This window comes from Falco peregrinus, chromosome 3 (assembly GCF_023634155.1).
Source record: "Falco peregrinus isolate bFalPer1 chromosome 3, bFalPer1.pri, whole genome shotgun sequence".
Lineage (NCBI taxonomy): Eukaryota > Metazoa > Chordata > Aves > Falconiformes > Falconidae > Falco > Falco peregrinus.
Genome location: NC_073723.1, coordinates 57,766,322 through 57,778,331, shown reverse-complemented (window position 1 = coordinate 57,778,331; position 12,010 = coordinate 57,766,322). Strand labels below are relative to the sequence as shown.

Below are 12,010 nucleotides of genomic sequence, written 5' to 3'. Positions count from 1 at the left end.
AGTGAAAAATATTTTCCACTCAGTGATTCCTGAGCCTTCCACAGCACAGTTATCTGGACAATTTACTCATGTTATTTGTGAGGAAGTTGTGATTAGCAGTGTGCTGTTAATTGCTGAAACCCTCTGCTTTGCTGCTATAGTCCATAAAGGATAAAAAAATCTTAGGCAGCCCAGTCCATTTCAAGCCCTACAGTTTACACTCACTAAACTACTAGGACCAAAACTATATTCAGAAATTGTTCCATCCTACTCTGTGTGCTTCCTCACTCTGTTTCCTAGCATCTCTTTCCAAGCATGTATTGGATAACCACCTTACATGCAGAAAATAACATCTGTAAGACTTATCTTGATTTTTTAAATGCTTATTCTTCTGTCCTTGCTCAAAAAAACCCCAAATTACAAAGCTATGTACAAACTGGTATTGAGAAATGGTAATGCAAATTTACACATCTTTGACATTCAATAGCTGTTTCTAGTAGTCTGCCTTTGTCCTTAGGATTTAATTAAATCTCTCACAGAAAACAGAATTTGCTAGTACTTGACCTTTGTTTTCAGAGCCCCAAAACACAAAAGGCATTTAGAATCAATGACAAAGCACAAAACACAATGCACTCCACTTAGTGCTCAGGGCAACACAATGCTCACCCTTTATTTGGAGAGACCCTGGGTTAAAAAAGGATTAATATTAAGCCACAGTATTATTTTCTAGGTCATCTCCTGAAGAATCACAATCACGGCTTCAAGCTGATTATACATTGTGTCCACTAGCACATGATGCCCACTACTACCGCTCAAGTAATCTATTTCTCGCTACGTAAACTATATCACCCTCCACTCTTTATTTGCCTTCACTGGCTTCCTTCCTGTCTCTTAACTCCTCACTCCAAGGTCCTCACTCTCTGCTTAAAGGCCAAACATAATCCCCCCCTCCCATTTCTGCTCCCACTTCCCCTTCCTCCCAGCAGAGCCACCCACAGCCTGCTTTGCTGCAGCAGCCTCTCCCTTGTGTTTCCTACCTGCTCCCTCCTGCATCCCTTTAGCTTCTCTTTACACCACTTATATCCCTTTCCTACCTGGCTTTTCACAGATATGCTTCACACTTTTTTCTTTCTTTTCTCACACCGACTTCTAGGTGGGTTTTTTTGTCCTCTTCTTCTGCACTTTGATGTTACTGGCAGAGATTTGGTGGATTTGTGTTGAATAGTAACTAAAGAAAAAGCAAGTAAAATTTTAATTCTTGCAAAACTCATTGAAACACATGTGAAAATTAACACTCAGCTAAAACGAGAACTGGTGGAAACCTAGTTAAGGGAAAGCATGGTGTTCAGTGGCCTTGAACCACATAGAAAAAGGTCACTGAATGAGAAGCTACAGGGAATAATTTTGCTTCCCCCTTGCAAGAGACAGTAAGCCACACATTAAATTTATCCCTTGAACTAGGAGCAGTTTGAAGGCTGAAGCTCTTCTTAGCCCTCGCAGGGAGGCCCACAGTAGGAGAAAGGTGTGCTCTTCCTATCGCACCAGCCAGCCAGGCTCGTAACGTTGCCTCCTTTACCCTCTCTATCATTTTACCGTCCCAAGCCGCAGGGAAGCCCAGTCACAGCTTCTCTCCCACTCAGTGGCCGGCTACACCTCTCCTGCTATGCATGCAGCTGGGGGAAGTTTGCCTGCTTCCCTGAGCAAAAAAGTGTCTTCCTTGTGTCTTCTAGAGCAGTGCTGCCCAGCACAGCTTGCAGCCCTCCAGTTCACAGCCTGGCTTCTAGCTGAACTAGAACCTGGGCAATTTTTTTTATTATTTTTTTGTCATTTCTTGTGGGAGTAGAAGAAGCAACAATTACAAGCTAATATATTTGAGGGAAATGCTTTAAATAATTTAAATTATATTGTAACTGATGTTTTTGCCACCTGCAGAAGGATCCCCAGGTTTGCTTTGGCATTTGCAGACCCTCAGTAGTATTGCTCACAATTTAAACTGCAGAGGGGCCTCCTACGTTTAGGGCTTCTGGGATGCCTGTTTCTGGCCCATACAGTACAAATCATACATTTGGGACCTTCTGCAGGAAAAGCAGAAGGTGTCCACAACTTGTGAAAGCAAGGAAGACTGGGGGAGATGCATTCCACAGACAGCGTAGCGCTGGTCCCATTTCCATCCTCCCTGTTGGTTTAACTGGAAAAGTGTATTTTTTTCAGAACAGATTATGCTCGTAGGTCATTTACACAAATTCCCATAATGTCTGCGCCATTTCTGAGTATTTGCCGTGGCATTCTAGAGGGATATATATGCTGAAATCCACCTCTGCCTCTGCTGGCAGGAGCTGCTGCAAGGATGTGTGAATCACTAAGGTGTTCCCAGTCTCTGCAGGCTGTTTTACCAGCTGCCAGGCAAGCTGCAGTGCTACAGCCCCCCTGCCTCCGGGACTCTCTCGTGGCCCTCTGCCGGGCTCTGCACAAGCAGGGGCCTGATTCCGCAGACAGATGAAGGAGGGAAAGGCAGATGTTCTCCCGAAGGAAAAAAAAAAAAAAAAGCATGAGCTCAAGAAACATCCTGTACCAGAACTACACATGCCTACAGAAAATGCTCCACGTTACTCTGCTACAGAAGCTGTCTCTCCAGGGCTTGCTTTTCCTTTGATATTCCTATAAGCAGAAATAGCAAATAACAAATTGGGAATCAAAACCACCCTCAAAGCCCTCTGCAGTCAACAGAAACCAGTAAAAGGCTGTTTTTCTCCAGCATTTTTACTGTAATCTATTAAGCTATTTCCAGATTGCCTGAACCAAGAATAGCCAGAGTATGTCAAGTCCTCCAGTACATGGCTGTACCCTTCAGTTCTCTGTGAGATACGTTTCCAGGCAAGTATACAGGCCTTGACAACTACATCAAATGTTCAGGTCAAGAAATGTTATGTCCAAGAGGTAGATAATTTCCCCCCTGCTGTGTCCAGGAACAGGCAATATTCTACAACCCAGCTCCTCTGCTTCTTCCCATCCCATACGCCAGTCACCGTTGTTTTCTTTATTCTTTGTCCAGAGCTTTGACCTCTGATTGACTTTGAAGTTTACATACAAGGAAAAACAGTCAGGCAGCTGCTAAAACAAGCAAGGAGAGATCAAACGGTTCTGAAAGAATTAAAAACAAACAACTTTTATCTTTTTCTTTTGTGTTTACCAATACATTAACAGTTCCAGATAGATGGAGAAGTACACCAATGTGCATACATATATGTAAATGATAACATTAAAAAATTACATTAAAATAGTATTGTTTAGATTAGCACAGCTGAACATTGAAGGATAAGGAAATTAGGAAAATTAGGAAATACCAGATTAAGATTGCTATGCTAATTTATTTCTGCCACTGGGTGTGATTATCCTGTGTTGTACAGAATGAGGCATGCGTCCTGTGGGAAAGTCTAAAATATGACTGTGTCATGGAAGGGTTTGTAAGAAAACATATGCACATGGGGAGGGACAGAAAAAGATTATCCAGAGAGTCTTAAATCTGCCGTTTTCTAATGTATCAGGAACAGATGCTGTAGCCTGAATGACAGTATTTAATGACTGGGGCACAGGGAATCGGATGTCCTAGCTTGTTCTTTAGGGAGAAAAAAAGTAGAGGAGGGAAACTCCCTGTGACATGTATACAGAAACACAGATTCTTGCCTTTTATTCAATAGCACAAGCTGTCATTGCAGGCATTTTTTTCCTCCACATTGGAGTGGAGGTATGATGTCAGGCATAAGTAGGAGTTGTTTGGTCCAGATCCTGGAGCTGGAAGACTGATTAGTAGAAATCAGGTTTTGTTTCTATACCTTACTAAATCTTTCTAACCCTCTTCTGTATTAAATCCAGTCCAGAAATTTCATCCTGCTTTTGCTGTACAGTTTCTCCTAGCGCTTCATCGCCTATTACTGTTTTGGTGTGAGTGAGAAGTCAGGTCTTTGAAACGGTGATGTTGTCCAATTACTATATTGGCAAACTGCCTTGACCTTTGCTGCAGAAACCAACAAGAGAAAATCAGTGGTAGTTCCCAACAGCTGCCATTTCAGTGAGTCTCACACACAAACTCACAGAACACAGGAAAAACTTTGTCTCTGAGATGAATGATTTTGACTTCCAAAGGCCTGCTGAAAATAAGAAAGACGTTAAACTTCCCAAAAGATGTCACATTTCCCAAACACCTAAAAAATATTTCTACAGATATCATGCAAGTATGAATAATAATCTAAACCAGAATGCTTTTATTAAAAATAAAGTTCTACTTGCTTCCTTAGAAGTTTCCTTTTTCCAATTTAGTAAGGTTATGCTGGCCTGTATAATATGAATTCTAAAGCGCTCTGTAACTTGGGATGGAGACAAACCTGTCTGTGCACTCTCCTGCCCCTTGATATTGCTTATACAGTTAAGATAATTTCTACACTCAGCTAATTCAAATCTGCTTTCTTAAATGCTTAAATAGTGCTAAATTATAGGATGCAAATCCTAACAAATGACAACCTTCTGCATGTCATTTTACCTCTCTGCCATAGATAAGCTATTGTCCCTCATATAGCCCATAAGAAACCATGAAAAAAAAGGCAGTTTGAATAAATGGAAATGCATCTTCTTGTGTTTTTTTTTTAATGCTGAATTTCACAGATTGTTAAGATAGGCTATGTAGAGCAAAGTATCACCATAAACAGAAGGAGAAATCTTTTCAGTATTAGTTTCACAGCTGAAGCAGTTTTCATACAGCTATCTTCGCCATCTATCCCTTGGGCATAAAGGCAGTGAAAGAATTCCTGAAGAAGGGAAGGAAATTGCATTGGTCAAGATCAAATTGCAAGCATGCATAATTTGATGTACTAATGACTGTCCACCAGATATCACTGCAGGAGACTTGCCAAGTTGTTAATTGTCCCAAGGACTGGAGTTTGATGCTTAACAAACATCCTAGTTTCATTGTGGAATGAAATCTCTGAGAGCTGCAAAAACTGCTTGTCTCAGTTGAATGTGCAGTAGTGAGTAGCACTGAGACAAATCCTGATTTTAAATGAAAATCTCCTCTGCTTGCAAGTAGTAGCTCCTGGTAGGATTGCTGTAGAGATAGGAAGTGTAACTCCATAGCTTTGGTATGTGGAGTCAGTACAAGACTCCAAGGTTAACTTTGCAGCTTAAGATTAACTTAGACTCTAGAGGAGCATGTAATTTTGTATGGCTCTTTCCACTTTTGACAATGTCAGGTTGTGCCATAGAGACACTCTCACGTAGCACAGTGAAGTCCTTTTTGTGTAAAACAACTAAAAACTGTATTTCACAGTCTTTGCGTGGCAACCTGCAAGTTGCAAACCTTGCGTCCTTAGGTTGCAAGATGTCATTTGTCACCTCTCATCTCCAGACATAAAAGCCAAGAAACAGAGAGGCTACTTTGTTCACTGTTTTCTGAAGCAAAGAGGTCAGACAACAGTCCATTAAAACAGACTGATGGTGAATAAAATATTCCTAAGCACAGGAGACTCCTCTAATCTGACTTCTGCTAAGCAAGCCTGCTATTCATCACCCCAGTGCTGAGCAGCATACATAATGAGAAATATTTCACCATATAGGAGGGAAAACTGTCTCACTTTGATAGTTAGAATTTGATCCCAGATATTAAGAAAACTCTGACCACACTAATTGCTATCTGCATAGATCTGCTGCTCATGGAGAGAGCAATAGCCTTATATCAGCCAAGGAACTGTTGTCCAGTTGGTGAGTGATATGATCTTTCTCTCTCGTATATCTCCTTTCCACCGGACGGAGGAGAATATTTCTAGACATATGTTAAAACATCTGATTTGTGGTAGTTGCTGCTGTGGAAATTGTACACATGGGCCTGGATTCTGCTTTTGGCTGAAGAAAGTTAGGCTGCAGAGGGAATACTCAGAATTACCCAACAGCTATCACAGATATGCTGGATTACTGAAGCATATAGGTGATCAGCATTTCTCAAGGGTACCAGTTAGAAGTTAAGTCCTTTTCCTGTGATAGTCTTCAATTCCTACCAATATTCTTCTGAAAAAAATTTGCTAGCTAATGTTTATCCACAGCCTGTATTCACGATTGTTTCAGTTTCCTCTCTGTATAAAACTACACAGAAAAAAATGATCCAGGATGAGATACATGAATTACTTTCTTTGCTGAATATATTATCTTTGCTATGATATTCCTAGACAGAGTTCTTGGAAACAAATGTAAGATCAAATAGCAATAAATAAGTTGAGAAAAAATAAAATAGAGGAATTACTGAGCTGCAGTGGTCAAAAGCTGAATCTTCATCAGGAATACATCCAGATGCCTAAAAAGTGTGCACTTCAAAGCTCTGTACATCTGTATTGATGATAAGTAACAGTCATATCATGGCCATTCCATAACTGCTGCTGATTCCTGAAATCCTTGTCTATTTCCAAAGGATGCTGTCCAGCGATCTCAGTTGATCAAACTGTTAAGCATTTTCCTCTAAAGCAAGAGAACCTGGCAGCAGCCTGGAGCTCAGCCCAGAGTAGGCTGGACAAGTTGTGAGGTGGGGAGAGCTGCGGCTGATCCTGTTTTTGTTTCAACTGGTGCTTGCAAGAAGGTATTTATCCTGATACACTTCACAGGCTGCTCCAACTTGTCATAAGGCTTTTCTTTCTTTCTGCAGCATTCAAGAGATGCAGGACTTTAAATTGTCTTTCTCTGGTTACTCTAAATCATATTAGCCTGCTGTATTTTGTGTAAGCGTACCCACTAGGGACCAAGGAGCTTGGGGTAGCTTTATCAGGCGGGTGAAGTTGCTGTGCCTGCCCTTCCCCATATATATGTGTGCTCCTGCGTGCAGCACCCCTTGGGGACCACGTACCAAGGAGCAGATTTACCCCCAGCACAAGGGCAGCTCTCAGGGAGGAAAACCCCATAACCTGCCCTCTGGGGGATGCACAGCCAGCAGAAAGGGCCACCAGTGCGGAACCTACACAGCAGAAAGGCCATCCTCTAAGAGAAAAATTTCCTTGGAAGCTTGGAAACATTTTGTTTCTAACTGCCAGGGAAAATTTATCTTTGGTTCTGGTGCCAAGTTACATTTTGGCTTGCTCATGCTGAGGAACTTTCTGGCTTGGAGAGAGAAGAACAAGAAAGCAGGTAGGCCACAAGGCTCCTTGCTGCCTTTTGTTTTGCCCACCTCTGGGCTGGTGTCTTTCTCCTTGCTCTGCAGCAATTCATGTGGGAGGGGGAAGAAGCGACTGCAGCAGCAAAGCACAGCAACGCACAACAGAAACTGGAAACAATAACCTGCGTATTGGGGCATGGTGACCAGCAACTCTGCCGTGAGCCGGGGATAATAGCCCGGGCACAGTAACCCACACTTACAGCTGGGAAAACTACTTGATGTGCTTCCAGGTTTGCTGCCTTGTCCTCCTCTTACACCTTCCTGGGGAGAGGTGTGGAGCTGCTGCTTGCTGCCAGCCCCACCATGCACCTTGAAAGAGCTTCTCAGTGCGCTGGCTACTTGCCTCTGGGAGGTGAAGAATTTTGGTTTGCATAAATAGTTTGTATTTTATTGTTATAACTCACCCAATCATAGATTGCATTCATTATTTATTTTATTATTATAAGGTGTTATGTAGTTATGTATATATATTCAGTTCTCTAAGTCTGATTTGGACTGCTGGCTTTGCTTTTTCTGAGGGAGGAAGAATCCTTGTTGTGAGAAAGTATATATCCAGCCTCAGAGGAATTGCCAAAGGCTTGAGACCCAAACGCTGTCTTCCTGCACTAGGCAAAGTGAGAAGATGCCACCGGTGATTATTCCCTTGGGGTGAACTGAGGATGAACAACAAAATCTGAGGAACACAGCCCGAAAAGGGGTGAATTTGTCTGCTCTCCCATCCTGCTCTCCTCTTTGCTCTCTTACCCAGGATGTTGGCTTGGTCAGTCTCTGTGCAGACGAGCTTTTTCTGGTGGGAGCTTAGCCTGGGACACTGGGGTGACTGAGAACAACTGCTGAGCAAGAACATTCAGCACTTTAGTTTGAGCAAAATACTGTTTACCCCTTTCTCACTCATTTGCCTCTCCCATTTCCTTGTTTCTCACTGGAGGCAATGGCTGCCTGAGGCATGGGAGTACCAGCCGATCCCACAGCTGCTATGACTGTTGGATTGGGAAGGGCATGCCAAGCCCCACAGAGTAGCCACCAAACACCCAGGACCCTTGGAAATCTGCTCTCTTTGCTACGTGGTCCTGTTACCATGCCCACGTTACCCCTGTCCAAAGCCCCTTACACATAGGGAAATGTCACTGAATGGTATGATCTTCTTCATACACATATCCCTCCCTGACTAGGGCAGTCTGTCATTTACTTCTAGGTGCTGCTGCACAGCATGCTTATGCATAGCCAGAGCTGATCCCCATCGTCCCACCACCACGTCACTGCCATGAGACACAAGCAGAGCACCCTGCTCTAGGTTCATCCACCTACTTTAGCAGGGGGTTGGACTAGATGATCTCCAGGGGTCCCTTCCAACACTGACCGTTCTGTGATTCTGTGACCCCTGTGGATACTGGCAGAGGGAGGTCTCTAATCCTAGCTGTGCTGGTGCCGGCACAAGCATCCTTCATTCATGGGGAAGCAGAGAAGGAAGAGGCTCAGCAACTAGACCTGTAGCGGCCTGTGCTCAGAAAGTCTCAGGGGCTCAACTGTTGGCACTCAGAACTGCCTTCCTCTGGGTGTCTGGCCCCCTTCTGCTTACTCCTAGCTCTTTTTCAGTCCTGCCTGTCTTCCTTGCAGGGGAGACCGGGAGGCTTGGGCCAACTATCCCTGTTTACACTGGATAAAGTGGCTTGGGCTCTGGTTCATCAGGACTGGTTCTTGCATATCTGGAAGGTTCCTTACTCATCACAGACACCACCACCCATGGTGAAACCCCAGGTCCTCACAGCAGGCCATGAGGGAAACTACAGCTTGCCACCAGCCAGGCCAGACTCCTCATCAAGACACTTGACACCAGCAAGAGCAGGAGAGCTCAGGAATGAGAGCCCAGCTAAGCAGCCCTGGGCACAGCACACACATGTGAGGGTAAGGGTGACCTTCATGCACAAGGGATCCCGACTCCCCATGCCTGTTTTTTTTGTCTCCCAGTTTTAAATCTGACACAGAAGATTTGCTGGACCCGTCTATGCCAGCTTCATAGCGTATACAGAATGGATCCAACCCACCTAGCATCAGACCTGTTGTGCGCTGGCAGCTGCTGTTAGGGCCTGCCTTTCCAATTGGGAGGCGGATGCTTTTGTCTGTGGACATATGCCTTAATGTGGCATTGGAGCTAATGTGCCAAGGATTCTTTCTATTGCAAGAAGAAATTTGTGGTGGAACCACTTTTCCTCTGAGTTAGTTACAAGACTCTTTCCTTGGACACAGCAGAAGCCAAGCAGCAGGACGCAGTTCTTTTGCTTGTCCCTACCAGCTCCTGCCACGCAGAGCTCAGCCAAAGAGGCTCTTAATGTGAGTTTTCCTCAGAGACACATTCCCTGGTTTCCTCCCAAACCGCAGGATTTAATATTCCCTTGGTGCTTTATCTCACAGATTCTCCCGCCTTTTCTGCTTTTTTTCCCATATATTTCAATCATGCACTGAACATTGGCCATAGTTGCTTCTCCTCTCACACGTCTTATATGTCTGCTCTGCTGTGGGCATTGACTTGCTCCTGTGTTTGGGGTGGAGATTGGTACTGTTTGTATGGTCTAGCTATGTGGAAACCCCTTTTCGTGGAACAATCTTAAATGAGGGACAGCGGTTAGTCGACTACATAGCTATTTAAACTATAAAATAGCCAAGTTCTTTGAAAAAGTCCACTCCTAACTGTCATAGACTGCTCACCCAAAGTTGAAAGAAACTTCTTGCTTTGATCCCCATGTTCTATGTCACATATAGGGATGAGAATCCGTCACTTCACTAGTATATTAGAAAGATGAAGAAATATATGTGTATGTGAAACTCCCAGATATTATAATAGTAAAAATCATAGAAAAGCCTGGGAAGGAGATAATATTTTGTCCTTGGAAAACAGGGCTTGGGTCAGAAGAAAATCTGATGCAGAAAAACTCAGTTCTACCACAACGCTTTCTTTCTTTTCCTGCCAAATATTCAGCCCACCTCCTGATGTTGTACGACATGGGGGAACAACTAGGGTAGAAGCAATTGCACTACCTCTGCCAGATTACAGCAGCAGAGATCCCCTATTCACCAGGGAGAATCTACTGTGGGAATCTCCAGTCGGTTTAAGTTCATGCTCTGCTTATGCATGCTTAAGCAGAGTAAACTTGGCAGGCTGAACCATCTGTCCCTTAGGAATATTGAGAGATGAATGTAAACTCATTTACCTTGCTTTTTCATTCCAGTTGGGTTACTTGCGCTGTGTACTAAGTACATCAGCATCTGGAGTCACTTTGAACAACAGGAGAAAGCATTTTCCGGTGTCATAAGTAGAATTTTGTACAATATTTATAACTTGCAAAAAGTCAAGGCGTCGGCTGTGCTTTGTTTCCCACCATCCTGGAAAAAACAAACAAACCGAAACCTATGTAGGAGGTTCATCATCTCCCAGCGTTGGGGTTTTTTTGGGGGTATAGCTAAATGGCTGGTAGCCATTTTGCCTATGAGCCTGTAAAACTGAAAGATGTAAAACCAGCTCCTGAATTTTCCTTACCATTCTCCCCACCACCACCATCTTCACTATCCATTAACCTGGCTCATCACTGAAAGCTGAAAACACAAAAGTAAACATTAGTTAATGAGGTTTGCACCTGGGGAAGGTAAACAAAGCTGCTCTCCATTCTTGTGAGCTCTTGAAGGGAAAGTTGCTGTTCTAGGAAAGCAAATGTCAGCACAGAAAGGGCAGGTCTGCCTGGGGTAGAGTGTTAGATTTTTTTCATTTTTCTGATTTCATAGGCAGGGAATGATGAGGAACAAAATCTTTCCTAAATTTGTCTCTCCAATTAGAAAATACGTATTTGCCTTATCTTTGTTTTCAGTGTAGCTAGAAGCAGAAATTGTTGCTAATCTAATTCCTTACTCCTCTGTAGTTTGGGACATTTCAAATCCATATTTTTCATCCTGGTTTTTTTTTCTCAAATAGAGAGAACTGAGAATTTTCTTGGACTTAGAGAACCAAGACTTTGTCTGAAATGCAATAATATGGCACATGCTAAACAAAACAAGTCTTTGTGTACCATCGTTATCAAAACATTATAGCAGCAGGAAATAGCTAGACATGGACTCTCCTTTGCTAGTTAACTGCTACTACAGATCTGTTAAAGTTCAACTCATTTTACCTCTAAATCCTATCGAAGTATTTGAATGCTTTGGCAAAGAAAGAAACAGCCTGTAAGATGGGTCTTTACAAAATAGTAACGTACATATTAAATCAGCATGTTTTCACCTTACCGTTTCCTTTATTCAATCCACACTTCTCTGAACGTGACCTTCACTCTTGAGCCCAGGCATGACCTCCCTCCTGCCTGCCTGGTGGAGCATCACCAGCGAGCAGGCAGGAGCCCCCCAGGCAAATGGGCCCCTTTGGGAGCTGCAGATCAGGGCCAGGCTCACCCCTTCGGGCGTCGGTTGCCACAGCCAGGCTCAGTCCCGCTCTTGAAGATGCTGCTGTGAGCTGTTCGCTGGAAGAAACGTGCTGTACGGTTTAATTCCCATGTCAGAGTCTGCTCTCTCTTTCGGTGCTTTCCCCTGTGCAGGACTATGGTCTGAAAGAAAAGCAAGCTCTATAAAAGCAGGTGTCCCTAGGCATACATTCAGGGATGGATTTTCTTCTCTTCTTCTGGTGCGCAAATCAGGGTGAGGATTAACTGCACTGAAGACAATGGAGCCAAGCCACACAAGTCAGAGGAGAGTCAGACTGTAGCTCTAAAACATCTATTCCTATTACTTTCCAGACTTTTATTGCTGCCAATATATAAATCTTTGTATTAACGAACTTCAAAGATTATAAAGCCCTAATTGTGT

At 43.4% G+C, this 12,010-nt stretch overlaps 1 long non-coding RNA gene across 1 annotated transcript; it reads right to left on the bottom strand.

The window, feature by feature from the left end:
• Positions 1 to 2,609: 2,609 nt before the first annotated feature.
• LOC129784241 (uncharacterized) lies at positions 2,610 to 12,010 on the bottom strand. Its single transcript, XR_008746705.1, has 4 exons — positions 11,438 to 12,010; positions 10,701 to 10,756; positions 10,375 to 10,546; positions 2,610 to 4,127 (listed from the first exon to the last, which is right to left on the bottom strand). It is a non-coding gene; the product is annotated as an uncharacterized LOC129784241 (long non-coding RNA).